Consider the following 25,437-nt stretch of genomic DNA (forward strand, 5'->3'; position numbering starts at 1 on the left):
GCAGACCACAAGGTGAACAGACATGGAAAACACTACACAAAGTTTTCCCTGACAAGCAGGCCCAAGCCCCCCAGCCAAAAGTCCAAACCTGTGAGGTGGGGCAAGAGCCCACTGTTCACACTTCACACATCCCCAGCCAGCAACCACACCGGGGGTGGGGCAGGGTCCCTTCCAGAGGATAACTGCAGACACACACACCATGTGGACCCACAGACCCCAACAAGCTGGCCAGAGACATTACAATTGTCGACCACAAAACTTGCCTACTTTCAAAACGGGAACTTTTATGCTTGAACTCTGCCAATGTGACTACACAAGACAGACTAGCTGCTCAGGATCACCCCCAGAACAGATGGTCATGGCACCCAGACAGCACATCAACAGACGGCTGACCACCCACTACGGGCCAAAATATACACATGGCCAACTCCCCTGCATCGGACCATCAGCTCCATGAGACTGCACACTCCGTGTACACAACACAAATGGATACATGCCTTCTTTTCACCAACATAGACCTGCTGTATTTTTCTGAGCTCCAATGGACTTAAAGCATTCATAGAATTGGGCTCAAGTGCAGGAATGTTCTACTTTCCAGCCACCTTTCTTAAGTGCAGACCAGCCCTTGACCCAGATCTTTGCTAACCATCCACTGAACACAGGGCCAGCCATTCTATCACTAAGTCATGTCATCACCCAGCCTTTTCAGCTGATGGCTGCACATCCAGGATGATCCAATACCTGTCACCACACAAACCTGGTATCAAGACTCCTGAGAAACTCTTAAGGGTCCAAAGGTGTGCCCTGAACATGCAGTCATACACACATCCCACCTTCTCATTGATAAATGATCACATTGACCCTTTGCTGAAATTTAGACAGCAGAAACTCGGGGCTGAAGTGCAAAACCCCTGCCACTTCAGTCAAAAAGTTCACCCAGACAGACTGTCAGTTCACGGGAAAATCTCACAGCCAGCCACGAGAATAGTGACGTGACAAACAGCCAAGTATGTTGACCCATACTCAGAATTCATGGTCTGCATTTAATCAATCCAAAGTGTGCGCACACACACACACACACACCATGAACACACAACCGGAGCAGTGGGCAGCCATTTATGTTGCGGCGCCCGGGTAGCAGTTGGGGGTTCAATGCCTTGCTCAAGGCCCAAGACTCAAACCCACAACCTTATGGTTAGGAGTCATGCTCTTTAAACACTAGGCCATGACTTCCCCATATGGCCGTGAGCCTCACACTCTTTAAAGCATGCATCAAGCACACACCAGATCTGCCTTCACAAGCAAGTGCATGAGCTTCCCTATGAGGTCTTGTTGTCAACCATGGCGACTGCAAAGGACACCTGCATTTTAACTTGAAGTAAAATAACCAAAGCTGACTCAAGACCACCTAACATCAAACTTAACCCCTTACTAGTCACCCCCCTTTTTTGGCATGGAGACAGAAATGACATACCCAAAATAAAAGGTTTCTGCTCATGATTCTTTCTGACTAGATACATAATCAACCTTTGTTCACAAAGCTGACACTTCAAAGTTTACTGTTCAGTAATCAGAATCACTCAGACTGTTACGATAATAGAGATATATAAGCTCAAACATAAAAACAATAATAAAAATATTAAAAACATATTTTTTAAATGTATTTAAAAAATTGTTGATGTAGGATATGAGTTTGAAAACACAGTGTAGCTAAAGCCACAAGTCTTCCAAAACTTCATAAAAAAATTCATTATCGAATCTGTAAAACTGTGAATTTTATGAAATATTTTCTAAGGCCATGTCATGTGTGTTTTTAGAGAAGGCTAATCAGATTGATTTATGGCACTTGTCATCTCTGTAAGATCTCACATGTAAACACTCATATGTGCTCTGACTGTGTTTTTGTCTGTGACAACTCATTCATTCTTTATTCTATTGTTCTCACCAAACGAGTCTTTCACACCTCCGCCAGGTATGACACATTATCTGCATTATTCTTTTATCATTATTCTATTGTTTTTATTCCACCTTTATCAGCCTTTATTGTGGTTTTTCAGGCTTTACAAAGACACAAAGCAGCGATCTCACTTCAGTCTCTGTTTGCATTTAGCCCTTATTTATCAAAAGTCTTACTATAAAAATACAACAAAACATTTTCTTACGACCTTGCGTGAATTATTGTGCCAAAAATGCATTATGAAGAAGAAATGCACCTGCTATTAGTAGCATTAGAGCTAACGTTAGCATCAAGCTACATCAGACAATTTATGAAATTATTAGTACACTTTTACTCAAAACTCACTTTAAACCCCGATCGACTGTTTATAATAACTTCCTTTAGCGATCAGGGGTGGAATTTGGTCGTTTACTGTTGTAAAAATATGCTATTTATAGCCTTTTACATCGCTGCACAAGTTAGCATTTCAGATGTACATTTTCGATTTTTTTTATAAAAACGCCCCAGATCTCAAGAAAATCTCATACCAAGCTTTACTATCGTAATCGCGGGTTTATTATTCGGATATTTCGTGTGTACAGAGGTGTTTCAGTGTTTTTGTGATCAGATATGAACCAGGAAGTTTACAGGAAGCATGTGACACGATGTGGCGGTGTCCGGTTATGACACTCTAAGATTGAAAACCAGAAGGACCAATCGGAGTCTGACTGACACACACACGAGCTCCCAGCTCTGCACACACACACAGATCGCTGGGAGAGGCTGTTTATCATCAGATCCCGTAAATCAGTGGAAAATGAATAGAAATGATGATTCTGTCTGAAGAAATATGAAGTAAACATCTATATCCATATATATCCGCAGATATACATCTTTGGTCTATAAATCCTTATTGACGCTGTTCAGTGAGTCTATGTGAACACAAATAAACTGCTGCTGACGTGACTGAATATGAATGAGTGGAGAATTTCTATTCAAAATGTGGCATAATACGGATTTATTATTTTGCACTCCTGACATAAATCACTAAATAACTGTCACTGTAACAATGTTTTATCAAAATATTGGTCAAATATCGAAGCTAGAGTCTTTAAACTTTCAATTGATGCACAGTTTGTCCAGATCAAGTAAGAGAGTGATGTTTAACGTGCCGTGAAAGTGAAACAATAATAAACTGGGGCCGTCAGCGATGTTTGCACGTAAAGGATTAAATGGCATCTGCACTCTCTGCCATGCCTGATTTACCCTCATCCCAAGGAGTTTCATCTGACAGCTGGATTCACTAACTACTGCCTTAGTGCTGGTCTACAATCATGGCCAAAAGTTTTGAGAATAACATAAATATTGGAAATTGGAAAAGTTGCTGCTTAAGTTTTTATAATAGCAATTTGCATATACTCCAGAATGTTATGAAGAGTGATCAGATGAATTGCATAGTCCTTCTTTGCCATGAAAATTAACTTAATCCCAAAAAAACCTTTCCATTGCATTTCATTGCTGTCATTAAAGGACCTGCTGAGATCATTTCAGTAATCGTCTTGTTAACTCAAGTGAGAATGTTGACGAGCACAAGGCTGGAGATCATTATGTCAGGTTGATTGGGTTAGAATGGCAGACTTGACATGTTAAAAGGAGGGTGCTTGAAATCATTGTTCTTCCATTGCTAACCATGGTGACCTGCAAAGAAACACGTGCAGCCATCATTGCATTGCATAAAAATGGCTTCACAGGCATGGATATTGTGGCTACTAAGATTGCACCTAAATCAACAATTTATAGGATCATCAAGAACTTCAAGGAAAGAGGTCAAATTCTTGTAAAGAAGGCTTCAGGGCATCCAAGAAAGTCCAGCAAGCGCCAGGATCGTCTCCTAAAGAGGATTCAGCTGCGGGATCGGAGTGCCACCAGTGCAGAACTTGCTCAGGAATGGCAGCAGGCAGGTGTGAGCGCATCTGCCCGCACAGTGAGGCGAAGACTTTTGGAAGATGGCTTGGTGTCAAGAAGTACAGCAAAGAAGCCACTTCTCTCCAAAAAAAACATCAGGGACAGATTGATCTTCTGCAGAAAGTATAGTGAATGGACTGCTGAGGACTGGGGCAAAGTCATATTCTCCGATGAAGCCCCTTCCCGATTGTTTGGGGCATCTGGAAAAAGGCTTGTCCGGAGAAGAAAAGGTGAGTGCTACCATCAGTCCTGTGTCATGCCAACAGTGAAGCATCCTGACACCATTCATGTGTGGGGTTGCTTCTCATCCAAGGGAGTGGGCTCACTCACAATTCTGCCCAAAAACACAGCCATGAATAAAGAATGGTACCAAAACACCCTCCAACAGCAACTTCTTCCAACAATCCAACAACAGTTTGGTGAAGAACAATACATTTTCCAGCACGATGGAGCACTGTGCCATAAGGCAAAAGTGATAACTAAGTGGCTCGGGGACCAGAATGTTGAAATTTTGGGTCCATGGCCTGGAAACTCCCCAGATCTTAATCCCATTGAGAACTTGTGGTCAATCCTCAAGAGGCGGGTGGACAAACAAAAACCCACTAATTCTGACAAACTCCAAGAAGTGATTATGAAAGAATGGGTTACTATCAGTCAGGATTTGGCCCAGAAGTTGATTGAGAGCATGCCCAGTCGAATTGCAGAGGTAATTATATAGGTGCATTGTAATTATATTTCAGTACATCACAGAAACAACTGAAACAAATATCTAAAAGCAGTTTAGCAGCAAACATTTTGAAAACTAATATTTATGTAATTCTCAAAAATTTTAGCCACGACTGTACACCAACAACATGGCCAGAACTAACGGGAATCCCCATTACAGACATACTAGCACACATGTGGAAACACAGAGATAGAAGGCAAATGCAAGTACGTTCAGAGGTACAACGCATCCGTAAAGAGGACCAACGCCCCAAAGCCACATGGTCAATGGCCCTTTAAGGACCCAATGTTGAGGCACAGTGTGCCCAGACCAGGTGTTTTGTGGGTTAACAGCAAACCTCTCCCACAGCAACACTGCAAGCTGGACTTCCAGTTATCAAAGTACAAGTGACAGCCTTCGACTCACAAGAAGTGAATCCGAAAACTTCTGATGTACAGACTCAAAAGACATTGTTAATGTTGGATTCTGGCAAGGAAACATACATCAGGATACACACACCAGTTATGGTTATACCTGTCCCTAAATCTGCTTATGTGTACCTTGACCAACACTGAAGGAATCTGCAGGTTACAACCCATACAAAGAAAGACACTCTGCCCGGCTGAGGCCAAGCCTCGCTCGCAAGTCACAGAAACACAAGCCGAGATTGTGGGAAATCAGCGGCTTGTTAACACACCCATCTGTACCACCACACTAACCTATGACCAGCATGACACTGCCACCCATGTCAGCCTGCTTAACCAGATTATGTGGATTCAAGTGCCTCCACCTCGGGGACCTGGCACTGTACCACCTTTCAAGTGAAGAGTACCAATCTGAGGTAGAAATTCCATCTTTCTTCAAGGACCACAATCACAATTGAGAAAGGGGGTACCTGGCGATTGACATTATCCCAATTGACACAGCCCTCCTAGCACTGTCTCGGCTGCCTGTCCAGACCACTTTTCCCATCGCCCGATCCTGGTCCTTCGCGGACACTGTACTTTGCTTCGACACAGCAATCGGGTAAACCCTAACTCTCGGCTTTGCCTTTGACCTGTTTTACAGAGTCAACAAGGTGCAAAGGTCCATGAACAGGTGCACAGCTGCCCTTCCTCGAACCTTCAATCAAGGCTCCAAAACACAAGGCTCAATTCTTGCACCTCTCTTGTTTAGCCTGTATATGCTCCCACTAAGTCAAATAATGAGAAATAACCAAATTGCCTTTCACAGCTATGCTGATGATACCCATATTTACCTAGCCTGTGTAATGATTACAGCCTCATTGACTCCCTTTGCCAATGTATTGATGGAATTAATAGTTGGATGTTCCATAACTTTCTTCAGTTAAATAAGGAAAAAACAGGTGTCATTGCATTTGGAAACAAAGATAAAGTTTTCAAGGTGAATGAATACCTTGACTCTAGGGGTCAAACAACTAAAAATCAAGTCAGGAATCTTGGTGTGATTCTGGAGACAGACCTTAGTTTCAGCAGTCATTTCAAAGCAGTAACTAAATCAGCATTATGACAATGCTGGGTGCCTTCTGGTCTCTGCTTTGGATTCTGGGATGTGTTGTTCAGAATCAATGGTGACTAACACACACCTTTGGTGTAGCCTTGTGCTTGTTAAAGGCCTTCTAGGTCACGCAGATGTTGAATGGGCATTGTGTGATAGGCCATAATGCCTAAATGGTGACTTACAAGAAAATGGCGCTGCTCAGCTGGCGACACGCAGCTTGCTCCAAACAACTAGTTGTGTTTATTGTTTGTACTCATCTATCATCGAACTAAGTAACAGTACCTTCTTAATATGTGGGTGTTAAAGTCTGGGCAAAGAGTGGTGGATATCCCTTGTTTTATTGGACTTTTTATTAGACTTTTTTGGACTTTTAATTATATCTGGTCTGCTTGTGCATTCACGTGCGGAGAGGATGGAGGAATGGCACAGTGACAGCCGACCAACGCGTATATACGCTCGTATCATACTCCTAAAACTCAACAAAGTGGGAGTTGAAGAACGAGCTACACCCGGACTGCTGGCTAGTATCCCGGGAGAATTGATACGATCTGCACTCCGGTGGAGAGGGAAGCGATTACGGCTGGTTGCAAGGGAGGGGGATCTGGAGCGGCTGAAAGGACAGAGGAGGAAGGGAGGGAGACGGGGTGGAATAAGGAGGAGACTGCGGCAGCGAAAGTCCAGACCGGCTCTACCTGCTGTGATCCTGGCCAACCTGCGCTCTATCAACAATAAAATTGACGACATACGGGCACTTGCAAGGTATTCTTTAGAATTTAGAAGCACTCAGACGCTCCAGACTCACTTTATGACATTAGTGGTTTTTCACTCATAAGGGCGGATAGAAATGAAAACTCGGGGAAGAGTCGAGGAGGAGGGATTTGTGTTTACTTAAACAAACGACGGTGTCGTCAGTACACAATCAAGCATATGATTTTGAATTGCTGGGCATTGGATTGAGACCATTTTATCTTTCCTGGGAGTTTGGCTGCATTTTGCTATTTGTTGTTTATATTCCCCCAAGCAGCAAAATACAGCGTGCCGCTGCATCAATAGCTTATTGTGTACATAATCACCCACAGCAATTTCCAGATGCTCCTGCTATTGTTCTGGGTGATTTTAACAACTGCAATCCAGAGAAAACTTTGCCAGGATTTCAACAGGTTGTGAAATGTGAAACAAGAAAGGATAACATACTGGATAAATGCTACATTAATCTCCACAATGCCTATCAATCCAGGAGCAAACCACCAATTTCTAACTCCGACCATAATGTAGTACATCTTATCCCGACGTACACATCAAAATTAAAAAGTCGTAAACCAGAGAACAAGGTTGTTCGACAGTGGACTGATGACAGTAGAGAGGAATTGGGAGCTTGTTTTGACCTCACAGATTGGCAAGTGCTGAGGGGGGACACATTGGAAGAAACTTGCACTGTAACAACAGACTATATTAACTTTTGCGTACAGTCTATTATACCTACAAAAATGGTTAAGGTGTATCCCAATAATAAAATGTATGTAACCAAAGACAAAACAAGTAATGAATTTGAGGAAATTGGCTTTTAAAAATAAAGATAGAAGGGAGCTACAAAAAACAGACAAAAAAGAAAAATTGAGGAAGGCGAAGGAGGCACACAAGAAACACCTGGAGGAAGCCTTCAAGGCTGGCAGCTCACGTAAAATGTGAGATACAATGAAAAGTATGACAGGTATGCAAAGTAAAAACAGGAGACCTATTGTGACAAATGATGAGTTAACCTCTGCTATGGAACTGAACACCTTCTTTACTAGGTTTGAAACCTCCGGGAGTATAGAGAGATGCAGGGAGGTGTTGGAGTCAGTCACGGTGGGCTCTGGGGATAGAGTGGCAATTACAGTGGGTCAGGTGGAAAACGTCTTTCGTCAGCTGAATTCACGTAAGGCCACCGGCCCGGATAACATCAGTGCCTCTATCCTGAAAACTTACTGTAAGGAGCTAGCCCCAGTGTGGCAACCCATCTTCCAACAGTCCATGGATACACATACTGTCCCCATGGCCTGGAAGACATCGCACATCATCCCTCTACCAAAGAAATCATGCCCCAAGGAGTGAAACGATTTCAGACCGGTAGCATTAACATCAGTATTAATGAAGTCATTGGAAAAAATAATTTCCTCTGTACTCACTCAGTCTGCACAGGACATAATGGATCCGTTCCAGTTTGCATACAGGCAACAGCGCAGCACAGAGGATGCTGTTGGCACGCTCATGCATTTGGTCTCAAAACACCTGGATGCTCCAAAAATAAAGCCATATGCCAGGGTGCTGTTCATCGACTTCTCATCTGCATTTAATACAATAAAACCGTATATACTGTTATCTAAAATGGCTCACATGGGTATAGACCCATATCTCGTTCACTGGTACTGTTCCTTCCTCACTAACAGGCAACAGCTGGTCAGGGTTAATAACACCTATTCCCCCATGGTTACAACCAGATGCTGTGCCCCACAAGGTTGTGTTAGCTCTCCTTTGCTCTTCACGCTTTATACCAAAGATTGTGTTACCTCTGCATCTAACCATCATATCATCAAATTTTCCGATGATACTGCACAGTAGCTCTGATGAAGGAGGTAGAGGGGGCCGATCTCTAGTGGAAACGGTGAATAATTTGGTAAAGTGGTGTGATCTAAATGCCCTCATCCTCAATACACAGAAAACTGAGGAGATTGTCTTTGGCACCTCTCAGGAGTGCAACATTACACCATTAATCATTCACAATCAAACCATAAAACAAAAATCATCGTTCATATATCTTGGAGTGTACGTGGATAGTGACTTTTCCTGGATTTATTATGTAGACTATATCTGCAGCAAAGTACAGCAGATAATTTATTTTTTAAGGAGACTTGGGTCTGGGTAATCTGCTCCAAATTGGTGGGACACTCAGTGGAGAATGCATTCATTGAAAGCCATTTACTGCACACCATCAGACTGGCAGACAAAATTTCCCAGGACTCTTCCCATGTGTTGCAGCGGGAGTATCAACTGCTGCCCTCCGGCAGGTGTTATAGGGTTCCAGACTGCAGAAAGAACAAATATAAACACTCATTTGTTCCTCTGTCCATATCTCTGCTGAATAAATACGGGAGAGTAAATGTTAATTACTACCTACTTTTATTTTTATTTATATTTGTATGGATATTGAAGACTACTCTTGAAGGGCAGATGGGGCAGGGCCCACCATCATATTAACTAACTATCCATTTATGTTGTTACTGATGCTTATATGTTTTAGTTTGTTTTTGTAGGTTGTTGCATTGTAGTTGTTGGAGCTTGTATTGCGAGACAAATTTCCGTGTACACGGACAATTAAGTGCTATCAATCAATCAATCAATCAATAAATAGGATGGAGGTTTTGGAGGAAAAGGTTCTTGAAGCTGGTGTCCTCCTTCATGCAAACTTGAGTCTAACAGGTGTTGGCACAAACAGGAAGTTTGAGAAGGAGAGAGAGAGAGAAGAGTGGTTTGAGAGTAACACACACTTATCTAATTGTCAGAGGGCTTAGCTTAGCCTGTATGGATGCTAAAAGAGTTAGCTCTGGCTACATTCAGTTCTTTGTTTAGACAGAGGTCTGTGAAGTGAGTGCTGTTATCAGATTAACCCAGAAGAGTTTGCTCACACTTCAGGGGTCATTGCTAGGAGACTAATGCAAGCTCACATAACAAGCCCAAGCGGAGCAGCTATTGATCTGCACTGTCAGTATGCATAGGAAATTCACATGTGGTCAGATGAGTTGGGCTCAGTCATGACGTTGCATGCAACTTAATCACAAATCAAAGCAGCATGTTCACTTCACAGACAATGATGAATTTATAGTTAGCGACGCTAGAATAACACCATTAATTTGACGTAAATATTTCACATGAGCGGATCACTGTGAATACAATGATACGTAACATATAATAAGGCCTTAAATCTGTGAGCATCGCTCAGATCACCTATAACAGTGCTGAAAGTGGGGATTTCTTTGCCCAAGATCCGACTGATTTATTATGGTACCATTTACATGGGCTGCTAATCTGAGATTTCTTCGTCAGAAAAGTCATACCCTCCTCTAACAACAGAAATTAGGGTTTCTTAGCTAAAATCAGGTTAGTTTCTTATCGTACGATTTAAACACATTATAGCACTGAAAACTTTATACTGCTTTTAGGAAGGCACATTCAAGCTATAGTTTTATCTGATTTTGATCAGAAACTGGTACCCACATGTATAAGAAGTTACTAAAACCTATGAGACAGACTCATAAGATTGATTACTGGGTCTGATTGCAAGGGAAGTTGTGGCCTAATGGTTAGAGAGTAGGACTTGCAATCGAAGGGTTGTGAGTTCGAGTCTCGGGCCGGCAGGAATTGTGGGTGGGGGGAGTGCATGTACAGTGCGCTCTCCACCCTCAATACCACGACTTAGGTGCCCTTGAGCAAGTCATCGAACCCCCAACTGCTCCCCGGGCACCGCAGCATAAATGGCTGCCCACTGCTCCGGGTGTGTGTTCACAGTCTGTGTGTGTGTGTGTGTTCACTGCTCTGTGAGTGTGCACTTTGGATGGGTCACGAATTCTGAGTATGGGTCACCATACTTGGCTGAATGTCACATCACAAAAAAAAGCAATGTTTCAAATGATGCCACCATTCTAAATTGTTTTCCTGGTTATGTGAATGCTGGGATGTTCCTGGCTAGCTTGTCAAGGTCTCTGGGGGTCACATCATGCACTGCAGAGGGATGCTTGGAAGGGACCCCCCTCCTCTCTGTGGTTGCTGGAGGTGTTATGGTTCTGTCTGCTAAGTTGTTAAGCAGAAAGTGCTAGCTTGTCCCTTGTAGCAAGCCTGAGGGAATTTTGCACTGCTGAGCGAGGATGAGTGAGTAGGGTATCTCTCCCACTGTGGTTTCTTTTTCAGCCTATATGACTATAGGAGTTCCTTTCTGGACCTTTTGAAGTATGTTGGTTTCCTCCTGTGACTCCATTCTGCAGGGGTCTTTGTGGGATATGTGAGATCCATGATCTGTTAGTTGACATCCTTTACCTCCTGTTTCAGACTAATATTGGTGATTTCTTTGTAGTCATAACTCTGGCTTGAGTTGTTTTCGGCTCTGGTGCAGTAGGTTGTCTGCAGCCCTGGGTAGACGGGTGTTCCTCACAATGCCTTGCCAGTCCTTTTGGTCTGCCGTCTGGGCAGTTAGACTGAGCATCTGCAACATCTTGGCAAACTCATGTTAAGAGTAAAGGGCGAGAGACTAATACAAGATCAAACAGAATGTGAAGCTAGGTTTTACAGCTAGGTTTTGCCAGGTGTGGTTAGCTGGTGAAGTAGTCTGTTATTATCTTAGCTGTGGATAGAAGAATGCTAAGATAAGTTTGGGTCAGCATATGTTTGCTAAAAGGGGCATAAGCAGAGTTCTAATTGATAACTTAAGACTGTTATTATTGTAAATTGTTATTATTGAAATAAAATTGTCTCTGCTTTATTTTGAGTTTCAGAGAAAACAGCAAACCAAAATGGAATAAAAGTGGGTATAGAATGTAAATGGATTTAAAAATAGTTGACTGTTTATACTTGACTAACTGGGGCCAAGGTCAGGAAGCAGAGAGACTGGCTAAACCGACCATCTGCTAGCTGTCTCACGTCACAGAGGTCAGCTAATTCTCAGCACATAGAGATATCACACTATAGAGACTGTGTGTGTTCCCCGAACAAGAAAGTACAAATAACGTCCAAACCAAGTTAAGATTAAGAATTTAATTGAGGTTCAACAAATAAAAAACAGATGCAATACGGATAAACAAATGATAAAGCTTGGCTTATTGAATATCAGATCCCTTTCTACGAAAACACTTTTTGTAAATAGTATGATCACTGATCATAATCTAAATGTGCTCTGTTTGACAGAAATCTGGCTATAACCTGATGATTACATAATTTTAAATGAGTCCGCCCCCCAAGATTACTGTTATAAACATGAGCCGCATCTAAAAGGCAAAGGGGGAGGTGTTGCTTCAATTTATAACAATGTTTTCAGGATTTCTCAGAGTGCAGGATTCAAGTATAACTCGTTTGAAGTAATGGTGTTTCATATAACATTATCCAGAGAAGCAAATGTTAATGATAAATCCCCTGTTATGTTTGTACTGGCTACTGTAAACAGGCCACCAGGGCACCATACAGACTTTATTAAAGAGTTTGGTGATTTTACATCCGAGTTAGTTCTGGCTGCAGATAAAGTTTTAATAGTTGGTGATTTTAATATTCATGTTGATAATGAAAAAGATGCATTGGGATCAGCATTTATAGACATTCTGAACTCTATTGGGGTTAGACAAAATGTTTCAGGACCTACTCATTGTCGAAATCATACTCTATATTTAATATTGTCACATGGAATTGATGTTAATAGTGTTGAAATTATGCAGCCAAGTGATGATATCTCAGATCATTATTTAGTTTTGTGCAAACTTCATATAGCCAAAATTGTAAATTCTATTTCTTGTTACAAGTATGGAAGAACCATCACTTCTACCACAAAAGACTGCTTTTTTAGTTAGCTTCCTGATGTATCCAAATTCCTTAGCATATCCAAAACCTCAGAACAAATTGCTTGATGATGTAACATAAACTATGGACTCTCTCTTTTCTAGCATTTTAAATACAGTTCCTCCTTTACGCTTAAGGAAGGTTAAGGAAACTAGTATGACACCATGGTATAATGAGCATACTCGGACCCTAAAGAGAGCAGCCCGAAAAATGGAGCGCAGCTGGAGGAAAACAAAACTAGAGGTATTTCGTATTGCTTGGCAGGAAAGTAACCTATCCTACAGAAAAACATTAAAAACTGCTAGATCCGATTACTTTTCTTCTCTTTTAGAAGAAAACAAACATAACCCCAGTTATTTATTCAACACAGTGGCTAAATTAACGAAAAATAAAGCCTCAACAAGTGTTGACATTTCCCAACAGCACAGCAGTAATGACTTTATGAACTACTTTACTTCTAAAATCGATACTATTAGAGATAAAATTGTAACCATTCAGCCGTCAGCTACAGTATCGCATCAGACAGTGCACTATAGACCCCCTGAGGAACAGTTCCACTCATTCTCTACTATAGGAGAGGAAGAATTGTATACATTTGTTAAATCATCTAAACCAACAACATGTATGTTAGACCCTATACCATCTAAGCTTCCTAAAAGATGTGCTTCCAGAAGTCATAGATCCTCTTCTGACTATTATTAATTCCTCATTGTCATTAGTATATGTCCCCAAAACCTTCAAACTGGCTCTTATTAAGCCTCTCATCAAAAAACCACAACTTGACCCCAAAGAACTAGTTAATTTTAGACCGATCTCGAATCTCCCTGTTCTGTCCAAGATACTAGAAAAGGTTGTATCCTCACAATTATATTCCTTCTTAAAGAAAAATGGTATATGTGAGGATGTCCAGTCAGGATTTAGACCGTATCATAGTACTGAGACTGCTCTCCTTAGAGTTACAAATGACCTGCTCTTATCATCTGATTGTGGTTGTATCTCTCTATTAGTTTTATTGGATCTTAGTGCTGCGTTTGACACAATTGACCACAACATTCTTTTGCATAGACTTGAACACTTTGTTGGCATTAATGGAAGCAGTGAATGAAGAGGTATCATATCGATCACAAGTGCAGTATGGAGTACCTCAAGGCTCAGTACTAGGGCCGCTACACTTCACGCTTTATATGTCACCCTTTGGAGATATCATCAGGAACATGGTGTTAGCTTTCACTGTTATGCTGATGATACTCAGCTCAATATTTCTTCGCGGCCCTGTGAAACACACCAATTTGAAAAATTAATGGAATGCATAGTCGATATAAAAAACTGGATGACGAGTAATTTCTTACTGCTAAATTCTGAAAAAACAGAGGTGTTAATTATAGGACCTTAAAACTCTGCATGTAATAACCATGTTTAATTAGGTTAAATTCAAATTACTTCACACTGCATACACACATGCTGTATTTAAAAGCTTCAAGTAAAGGATGTTAACCCTTAATTGTTAAAGCTATTCAGTATCTTAGCCTAAGATGAAAGAATGCTAAGTCATGTTAGCTTAGCTTAGTTAAGGTGGTCTGTTTACAACATGGCACCACCAAGTGACGTGTGTGCTGCTATGTGGAGTTAGCACTTCCTGTGAAAAGTCATTGTCATGGTAACCAATGCATGCTTGTTCAATTCAAGCAGTCAAGTGTCCGCCTATTTCAAAGAAGTTGCCCACAGTGCTTCTCTAATTCCACAATTAACTTATTGCACTTGTTTAAGAATAACAAAACAGGTTTGCTGTAAGTTAAAGCCCGTTTAAACATTTATGTACAATTCGAATTCCGGAAAAGTTGGGACGTTTTTTAAATTTTAATAAAATGAAAACTAAAAGACTTTCAAATCACATGAGCCAATATTTTATTCACAATAGAACATAGATAACATAGCAAATGTTTAAACTGAGAAAGTTTACAATTTTATGCACAAAATGAGCTCATTTAAATTTTGATTTCTGCTACAGGTCTCAAAATAGTTAGGACGGGGCATGTTTACCATGGTGTAGCATCACCTTTTCTTTTCAAAACAGTTTGAAGACGTCTGGGCATTGAGGCTATGAGTTGCTGGAGTTTTGCTGTTGGAATTTGGTCCCATTCTTGCCTTATATAGATTTCCAGCTGCTGAAGAGTTCGTAGTCGTCTTTGATGTATTTTTCGTTTAATGATGCGCCAAATGTTCTCTATAGGTGAAAGATCTGGACTGCAGGCAGGCCAGGTTAGCACCCGGACTCTTCTACGACGAAGCCATGCTGTTTTTATAGCTGCAGTATGTGGTTTTGCATTGTCCTGCTGAAATAAACAAGGCCTTCCCTGAAATAGACGTTGTTTGGAGGGAAGCATATGTTGCTCTAAAACCTTTATATACCTTTCAGCATTCACAGAGCCTTCCAAAACATGCAAGCTGCCCATACCGTATGCACTTATGCACCCCCATACCATCAGAGATGCTGGCTTTTGAACTGAACGCTGATAACGTGCTGGAAGGTCTCCCTCCTCTTTAGCCCGGAGGACACGGCGTCCGTGATTTCCAACAAGAATGTCAAATTTGGACTCGTCTGACCATAAAACACTATTCCACTTTGAAATAGTCCATTTTAAATGAGCCTTGGCCCACAGGACACGACGGCGCTTCTGGACCATGTTCACATATGGCTTCCTTTTTGCATGATAGAGCTTTAGTTGGCATCTGCTGATGGCACGGCGGATTGTGTTTACCGACAGTGGTTTCTGAAAGTATTCCTGGGCCCATTTAGTAATGTCATTGACACAATCATGCCGATGAGTGATGCAGTGTCGTCTGAGAGCCCGAAGACCACGGGCATCCAATAAAGGTCTCCGGCCTTGTCCCTTACGCACAGAGATTTCTCCAGTTTCTCTGAATCTTTTGATGATGTTATGCACTGTAGATGATGAGATTTGCAAAGCCTTTGCAATTTGACGTTGAGGAACATTGTTTTTAAAGTTTTCCACAATTTTTTTATGCAGTCTTTCACAGATTGGAGAGCCTCTGCCCATCTTTACTTCTGAGAGCCTCTGCTTCTCTAAGACAAAGCTTTTATAGCTAATCATGTTACAGACCTGATATCAATTAACTTAATTAATCACTAGATGTTCTCCCAGCTGAACCTTTTCAAAACTGCTTGCTTTTTTAGCCATTTGTTGCCCCCGTGCCAACTTTTTTGAGACCTGTAGCAGGCATTAAATTTTAAATGAGCTAATTAAGTGGATAAAAGTGTAAAATATCTCAGTTTAAACATTTGCTACGTTATCTATGTTCTATTGTGAATAAAATATTTGCTCATGTGATTTGAAATTCCTTTAGTTTTCATTTTATTAAAATTTAAAAAACGTCCCAACTTTTCCGGAATTCGGGTTGTAGTTATGTGTGTCTCACACATGAATACTGAAGTACAGTATTACACCTTTAGTTTCACTCAGCAAGTGAAACACAGTAATGACCACCAGGTTGCAAACCTTGTATGCATACAGTCAAAGTGTAGATGAATGGCATCAATCTAATTATAATCTATAAGGCCTTGATGCTGTAGAAAGTGGAGCATCACTCAAATCTACCTTCATATAACACATTTAAATGTTACTGCAATTTTGTGATTTCTTCTCTAAAGCAGATTAATGCATTATGGTACAGTTTGGACTGCTGAGCTGAGGTTTCATTGTCCGGACACTTACACTTTAAGACTGAAATTAGGGTTTCTTCGCTAAAATCAGATTAACCATACACTGATACCATTAAGCATGAAATGCATAAAGACTCTTTCAATTATAATAGTAGTACCAAATCAAGCCCCTACTTTATCTGCATTTAAACAAGCCAGCAAATAGGGACGCAAATGAGTATCTCAAGTCACACCCTATTCTTACCTGTGCTATAAAGCACACACTTGTAGGTTGACAGTGTTTTAAGCTCATAACCTTTGTTTTATCATGCCCCGCGTTCTCCACCAATATGTTACGAATCAGCTCAAGGGGGAAATATAAATAATCAATCATAACTAGTTATGATAAATTATAAATATTTAGATACACTGTAAGTTTTACTTGACCTCTCAGTGTCAACTGTCTGTCAATTCTAAGAACGTTAATTTCCTTGCTAAGGAAAATAACTTTCTTACTGTACAATACTACTATAAAGTGCATTATGTGTCTGTTTCTGAGAGACTTGAGTTAAGAGTTGCTTAGCCAAATTCTTGGGGCGTCGTAAACCTAGTGTTGTCAGATAGTGGGCCTTTGGTTGCTAGGGAACCAGAGGCCTGGTCAGTCAATTTTGAGGTGATAGCTTCCTTTTTGGGGGAAGGGTTCATAGACCCTTTGTTTAGATGAGAAGGTGTTAGATATTATTAGATGTATCAAATAGTTGTGTGTCTGATTGGTCCAAATGCTACAAGTGTCACTGAGACAAAGAAACACTTTCCCACCAAAAGTATATGCCTTGTTACCAATCTATCCAAAATGGGTGTTACAGTGAAACTAGATAAATCCACTCCCACACCCAAAAAGTCACCTTGGAAACCTTGCGACTACCCTTGCGGGGGAGTCCGATCTTCTGGCAGTTTTCAGCAACTTTGTTGATTCACTTCAGAGCAGTCTACCCATGGATGAAATGACAAATGTTTCACTCCCTAACAGGATTCAACAGGAATCTTCACATTATACATGAACTGGGACACTTTACTCAGCAACTACAGAACCAATGCAAGTAACCGCTTGTTAACTATTTAGATGGGCTTCTAGGCTTTGACCCTTTATAATTAAGGTGGTGAGTGTTAAATTAAGTATCAAAATGGTTCCATTCTATGTCTTCACCACCAAAAGTTTTCTCAGTCCTCCTGAAGTGTTCACAACCATGGGAAGAAAAGGTACAACAGACACATGATCTGAGTATACCTTCACTTCAAATCTTTATTGTTGTACACTGAGTTTATATAGGATACAATAAAGGTGGTACAACCTTTTTAACCAATAAGATATAGATTATATATGTGTTGAGTATGATCCAAAACAACAAGTTATATAAAGCATACATACGATCAGGAACTACTGGACATATTATTCTTACATGTTCTACTTTCCTTCACATAATTCTCTAATATTTTAGACTCCAAAAAAAACAAATGCTATGCATTATTACACTGTTCACATCAGTTTCTAAAAATACCTCTTTATCCCCAACCGGATATCTTTAATGTATGGGACCTTAACCAGGACAGTCAGATTTGGGCCAATATAAGAATTAACACCTAATGTCACCTGGATGTCTGCTGGGTTGAGGACTCGCTAAAGTTCTCAGGCTTTTTAATGTCAGATGGAAATCTGAATCTAACAAATTAACTTTTAAAGTATATATCAGTGCTATAGACCTATGCAGTAACTCGAGTCAAATAGAACAACAACATTATCAGTAATGTCAAACAAATACAAAAATCATAAATCATCTGATAAATCTAAACCACTTCATAATCTATCCATTCCATGCTGTATCAAAATGAGGTCAGGATCAGGATTTCTCCTTTTTCTGCAAAGAGTTGCTCCTCAATCTTTCCTCGATTCCAACAGGCTCTTTATCAGTTGGAGCAAACAGCGGGCTTTTAAGCCACCAGTTGAGTTAATTCATTCTCCTCGCTGGTCCCCCTAAGAGACTCTTCTGCCCCTGCCAGGTTTCGAGGCATGCCTTGTGTGAACTCAGGATTTTCCTCCTTTCAATGATGTTAAGGAACAAGCCATGCATCTCGCTGTCACTCGGACAGTCCAGATTAGCGGAGTAAACCATCCTTGATATCAGAAGAACTACCTATACATGTGATAGGAGATCTCAAAATGCTTTTGTTAAAACAAAACATGTTTCCTCATCACCCAGTCGATCCTTATTGTATTTACCTGTGAGGGAAAAAATCATGTGGACTGAGGGCTCTCCATTTTCCCAACAACACCAATAAAGTGAGAAGACTAGAACCTATATCATTCCAATTTCAAACAACATAATTTATTAATTTATTTATTTTTCCATCTGACTTCTTTCATCTTCCCTCTGTATACCACGTCGAAGTGGTATACACTAAATTTCAATCCAGCTCTACTATTTCCTTGTTGTTTCAAGGTAACTCACTATCATCAAATAATTTCTAGAACATGACCTTTATATTCAGGCTTTTAACCTATTAATATCAGTTGTTCTGTGAAACACTCAGCCCACCTGTAACATGTTATCAGGCACAATGCATTTCATACATATGACACATAATCAGTTCGATGAAGTCCGTCATGACATCCTGAAAGGGAAAAATAAAATGTTAAGTTCCTTCTCGCTCTGCCTTCCCCTTGTTTTACCCTGCGCAGGTGTGGCACTTTTTCTTTTTTCTGCCACAAAAATATCAAAGGCCAGGATAATTAGCCAAATTAATCCATAGTCATTATTTTCTTGAGAATAATCTACTTTGTGTGCCCACTTAGAAAATTGTGAAACAGCTGTTCATAGCAGTTTGTCTACCTTGTTGCACCATCTCTCACACACTCTCACACCCACCTCTGGCCAGAGCATCATCTCTCTTTGTCACTGCCTCCACAGACAGGGAACTGAATGGGGAATGTGTGTTTCTAGGGTGGAATACCACCAAGTCTTGTCCCTAATTAAACAATTTTGGTAATGACAGAAGCTACTCAACATAGGCACTGTGGCATTCCCCTTGCAACAGTGTCTAAATGTTGGACTAAAACAGTCGGACAATATCCATCATAATGGCGTTGAATTTCTAATCACGTTCATAACCCCCAAATTGTTCACTATTTTGTCAAAATAATCTGTTTTAAACCTAGGCATGCCATTATTGAAATAACCTTTTTGACGAAGTTTAATTTCTGAGATAAATTATCTGTGTACTTTAATTTCTGTCTTTAATAGTTTTTCTTTTGCTCATGAGCTGCTCTAAAAGATTGGAGATCTCCACATAATCTTGGATCCATGGCCAAAAACACTTACATCATGTAACCTCAGTCTCTGGGTATGATTTGTGATTTGACAAGCTTGGAATTTTAAAACTAAAATTCAGCCCTAAGAAATGTATATTTACCAAGATGGAGCGACTAGTATCATTGCTTTACCATTCATATTTTGATATTGGACACTTTGTGTCCTTCTACTCCCCTATTTTTTAAGGAATTCTGGTACATCTATGTTTATCAGCTTTACAAGAAGCTCTGTCTTTACATCAAAGTCTAAACTCTCTGTATAATTCACAGTCCTCTCTATGCTGAATCCAGTCCAAGTTTTAGCTGATTCAGAAATCAAGCAGACAGTTAACTTCTTTAATAGGGTTGAACTGGTGTCTATTAAAAGAGAGCAGTTTTTTGTTAGTTAAACAGCTTACAAAGAACTGCTATAAGACCATTAAATTATCATTTTTCAAATTAATATGACAAATCAAAACCTGAGGCGGTCTTTGTAGTGATCATATATGCAGTACCTGTCCACTAGGGAAAAGATTAAAGTCTCTGAAAGTCAGTTGAACTTGTCTTGACTGTTTTATTGTTTTTCTCCTTCTGCAGTGTCTTCCAAGTCTGTCACTTGGTGATGAGGATCTGATGGGGCATCAGAGTTGTGACTCGGGATGCAGTTATCTTCCTCTCTGCCGCTCATTGCAGATGTCTGCAATGTTTTCAGTCTTTCTCCATTCCAGCCCCTCCCAGAAGTGTCAGATTCCTCTTACAGGGGGTGTAGCCGATCGCCCATTAGCTTTTCCTGTTCTCCACAGCCATAATGTCTCTATCTTCATGTTGTCTCGCCCTTTGGCAGCTGCCCAAGATGTCGTCTTCTGTCTTCCGTCTAGAGTTCTTCTTTGCTGGAAAAGAGCAAGCAGTTTCTTCTTTGCAGAATGCAGAAAAGAGCAGTCACCTTTATTTTTTTATATAGCGCTTTAAACAAAATACATTGCGTCAAAGCAACTGAACAACATTCATTAGGAAAACAGTGTCAATAATGCAAAAATGATAGTTAAAGGCAGTTCATCATTGGATTCAGTTATGTCATCTCTGTTCAGTTAAATAGTGTCTGTGCATTTATTTGCAATTAAGTCAACGATATCGCTGTAGATGAAGTGTCCCCAACTAAGCAAGCCAGAGGTGACAGCGGCAATATCCGAAACTCCATCGGTGACAGAATGGAGAAAAAAACCTTGGGAGAAACCAGGCTCAGTTGGGGGGCCAGTTCTCCTCTGACCAGACGAAACCAGTAGTTCAATTCCAGGCTGCAGCAAAGTCAGATTGTGCAGAAGAATCATCTGTTTCCTGTGGTCTTGTCCTGGTGCCCCTCTGAGACAAGGTCTTTACAGGGGATCTGTATCTGGGGCTCTAGTTGTCCTGGTCTCCGCTGTTTTTCAGGGATGTAGAGGTCCTTTCTAGGTGCTGATCCACCATCTGGTCTGGATACGTACTGGATCCAGGTGACTGCAGTGACCCTCTGATTTGGACACAGTACTGGATCTGGTGGCCACGGTGACCTCGGAACAAGAGAGAAACAGACAAATATTAGCGTAGATGCCATTCTTCTAATGATGTAGCAAGTACATAGGGTGTTATGGGAAGTGTTTCCGGTTCCGGTTTACCTAATTAATGCAGCCTAAAAATCCTTTAACGTATTTGGATATTAAAAGCATATTAGTATGTTATGTGTATGCCAGGTTAAAGAGATGGGTCTTTAATCTAGATTTAAACTGCAAGAGTGTGTCTGCCTCCCGAACAATGTTAGGTAGGTTATTCCAGAGTTTAGGCACCAAATAGGAAAAGGATCTGCCGCCCGCAGTTGATTTTGATATTCTAGGTATTATCAAATTGCCTGAGTTTTGAGAACGTAGCGGACGTAGAGGATTATAATGTAAAAGGAGCTCATTCAAATACTGAGGTGCTAAACCATTCAGGGCTTTATAAGTAATAAGCAATATTTTAAAATCTATACGATGCTTGATAGGGAGCCAGTGCAGTGTTGACAGGACCGGGCTAATATGGTCATACTTCCTGGTTCTAGTAAGAACTCTTGCTGCTGCATTTTGTACTAGCTGTAGTTTGTTTACTAAGCGTGCAGAACAACCACCCAATAAAGCATTACAATAATCTAACCTTGAGGTCATAAATGCATGGATTAACATTTCTGCATTTGACATTGAGAGCATAGGCCGTAATTTAGATATATTTTTGAGATGGAAAAATGCAGTTTTACAAATGCTAGAAACGTGGCTTTCTAAGGAAAGATTGTGATCAAATAGCACACCTAGGTTCCTAACTGATGACGAAGAATTGACAGAGCAACCATCAAGTCTTAGACAGTGTTCTAGGTTATTACAAGCAGAGTTTTTAGGTCCCATAATTAACACCTCTGTTTTTCAGAATTTAGCAGTAAGAAATTACTCGTCATCCAGTTTTTTATATCGACTATGCAATCCATTAGTTTTTCAAATTGGTGTGTTTCACCGGGCTGCAAAGAAATATAGAGCTGAGTATCATCAGCATAACAGTGAAAGCTAACACCATGTTTCCTGATGATATCTCCCAAGGGTAACATATAAAGCGTGAAGAGTAGCGGCCCTAGTACTGAGCCTTGAGGTACTCCATACTGCACTTGTGATCGATAGGATACATCTTCATTCACTGCTACGAACTGATGGCGGTCATATAAGTACGATTTAAACCATGCTAATGCACTTCCACTGATGCCAACAAAGTGTTCAAGTCTATGCAAAAGAATGTTGTGGTCAATTGTGTCAAACGCAGCACTAAGATCCAATAAAACTAATAGAGAGATACACCCACGATCAGATGATAAGAGCAGATCATTTGTAACTCTAAGGAGAGCAGTCTCAGTACTATGATACGGTCTAAATCCTGACTGGAAATCCTCACATATACCATTTTTCTCTAAGAAGGAATATAATTGTGAGGATACCACCTTTTCTATTATCTTGGACAGAAAAGGGAGATTCGAGATTGGTCTATAATTAACTAGTTCTTTGGGATCAAGTTGTGGTTTTTTGATGAGAGGCTTAATAACAGCCAGTTTGAAGGTTTTGGGGACATATCCTAATGACAATGAGGAATTAATAATAGTCAGAAGAGGATCTATGACTTCTGGAAGCACCTCTTTTAGGAGCTTAGATGGTATAGGGTCTAACATACATGTTGTTGGTTTAGATGATTTAACAAGTTTATGCAATTCTTCCTCTCCTATGGTAGAGAATGAGTGGAACTGTTCCTCAGGTGGTCTATAGTGCACTGTCTGATGTGATACTGTAGCTGACGGCTGAATGGTTGCAATTTTATCTCTAATAGTATCGATTTTAGAAGTAAAGTAGTTCATGAAGTCATTACTGCTGTGGTGTTGGGAAATGTCAACACTTGTTGAGGCTTTATTTTTCGTTAATTTAGCCACTGTATTGAATAAATACCTGGGGTTATGTTTGTTTTCTTCTAAAAGAGAAGAAAAGTAATCGGATGTAGCAGTTTTTAATGCTTTTCTGTAGGATATGTTACTTTCCCTTAAAGCAATACGAAATACCTCTAGTTGTGTTTTCCTCCAGCTGCGCTCCATTTTTCGGGCTGCTCTCTTTAGGGTCATTATACCATGGTGTCAAACTGTTTTCCTTAACCTTCCTTAAGCGTAAAGGAGCAACTTGATTTAAAGTGCTAGAAAAGAGAGAGTCCATAGTTTCTGTTACATCATCAAGTTGTTCTGAGGTTTTGGACATGCTAAGGAATTTGGTTACATCAGGAAGATAACTTAAAAAGCAGTCTTTTGTGTTAGAAGTGATGGTTCTTCCATACTTGTAACAAGAAGTAGAATTTACAATTTTGGCTATATGAAGTTTGCACAGAACTAAATAATGATCTGAGATATCATCACTTGGCTGAATAATTTCAACACCATCAACATCAATTCCATGTGACAGTATTAAATCTAGAGTATGATTTCGACAATGAGTAGGTCCTGAAACGTGTTGTCTAACACCAATAGAGTTCAGAATGTCTATAAATGCTGATCCCAATGCATCTTTTTCATTATCAACATGGATATTAAAATCACCAACTATTAAAACTTTATCTGCAGCCAGAACTAACTCGGATGTAAAATCACCAAACTCTTTAATAAAGTCTGTATGGTGCCCTGGTGGCCTGTATACAGTAGCCAGTACAAACATAACAGGGGATTTATCATTAACATTTGTTTCTCTGGATAATGTTATATGAAGCACCATTACTTCAAACGAGTTATACTTGAAGCCTGCCCTCTGAGAAATCCTAAAAAAACGTTGTTATAAATAGCAGTAACCTATTCTGTCTGATGTGAGCATTCCTATTTCTATAATTCTTATAAATACATCAGCATGATGCATTTTATTATAACGTCAGACTGAAATCAAATCAATAGTCTACCAAACCTAACAACCAATTTCAAGAAGAAAAATATTTTCCTCTTTCTTTATCATTAGCGGCCATTTAAAATAGTCACTCAGTCTTGTTCCCATTGATCACAATGCAAAAGTTAGTTTAGTTTAGACAAAAACTAGCCTTTAATTTTTCAGAGCCAATTAATACTTCTTAATAAAAATTCAGTCAAATCATCTAAATGCAGTTTTCCAGGTAATGTGAAAAATTAATAATTGGCAAGACTGCAGTTGAAAACGTGTTTTTTTTCGCATTTACAGGTCACACTTTTGTAAAAGTCATATGTAAAAACACTTCATACATGGCCGCTCTCTAGTATAAGGGATTTCCTTACCATTAATGCACAAACAATTTACACTTCACATGTCTGCAGTGCAGTGTGGCTCTGATACAGCCACTGAAGCTGCGCGTGGCCACTCTAGTGAATGCTCGTGTTTTTTCCAGCATTCACGTTGCCGAATCGGCTCTCTGCTTCTGTAAAGATACATGCATATGTCTCCTTTGAATAAATAGAGCAAAAAAACTTGTCATGACTTATAGTGAGTGGCAAAATATTACGTTTTATTATCATAACATTGGTTAAAGGGTTAGTTCACCCAAATAGCAAAATTATGTCATTAATAACTTACCCTCACGTTGTTCCAAACCCGTAAGACCTCCGTTTATTTTTGGAAGACAGTTTAAGATATTTTAGATTTAGTCCGAGAGCTCTCAGTCCCTCCATTGAAGCTGTGTGAACATTATACTGTCCATGTCCAGAAAGGTAAGAAAAACATCATCAAAGTAGTCCATGTGACATCAGACGGTCAGTTAGAATTTTTTGAAGCATTGAAAATACATTTCGGTCCAAAAATAGCAAAAACTATGACTTTATTCAGCATTGTCTTCTCTTCCGTGTCTGTTGTGAGAGAGAGTTCAAAACAAAGCAGTTTCGGATATCCGGTTCACGAACGAATTATTCGATGTAACTGGATCTTTTTGAACCAGTTCACCAAATCGAACTGAATCGTTTTAAACGGTTCGCGTCTGCATTATGCATTAATCCACAAATCACTTAAACTGTTAACTTTTTTAATGTGGCTGACACTCCTTCTGAGTTCAAACTAACCAATATCCCGAAGTAATTCATGTATTCAAACAGTACACTGACTGAACTGCTGTGAAGAGAGAAGTGAAGATCAACACCGAACCGAGCCAGATAACGAACAACAGACTGACTCGTTCTCGAGCCTTCCAATTCAGCA

The 25,437-nt window shown here is 40.1% G+C and overlaps 1 long non-coding RNA gene across 1 annotated transcript; it reads right to left on the reverse strand.

Annotated features, from left to right (window-relative positions):
- Window positions 1–1,991: 1,991 nt before the first annotated feature.
- LOC132107088 (uncharacterized) lies at window positions 1,992–2,602 on the reverse strand. The gene is made up of 2 exons (XR_009424226.1): window positions 2,256–2,602; window positions 1,992–2,132 (listed from the first exon to the last, which is right to left on the reverse strand). It is a non-coding gene; the product is annotated as an uncharacterized LOC132107088 (long non-coding RNA).
- Window positions 2,603–25,437: the final 22,835 nt, after the last annotated feature.

This window comes from Carassius carassius, chromosome 27 (assembly GCF_963082965.1).
Source record: "Carassius carassius chromosome 27, fCarCar2.1, whole genome shotgun sequence".
NCBI classification, from domain to species: domain Eukaryota; kingdom Metazoa; phylum Chordata; class Actinopteri; order Cypriniformes; family Cyprinidae; genus Carassius; species Carassius carassius.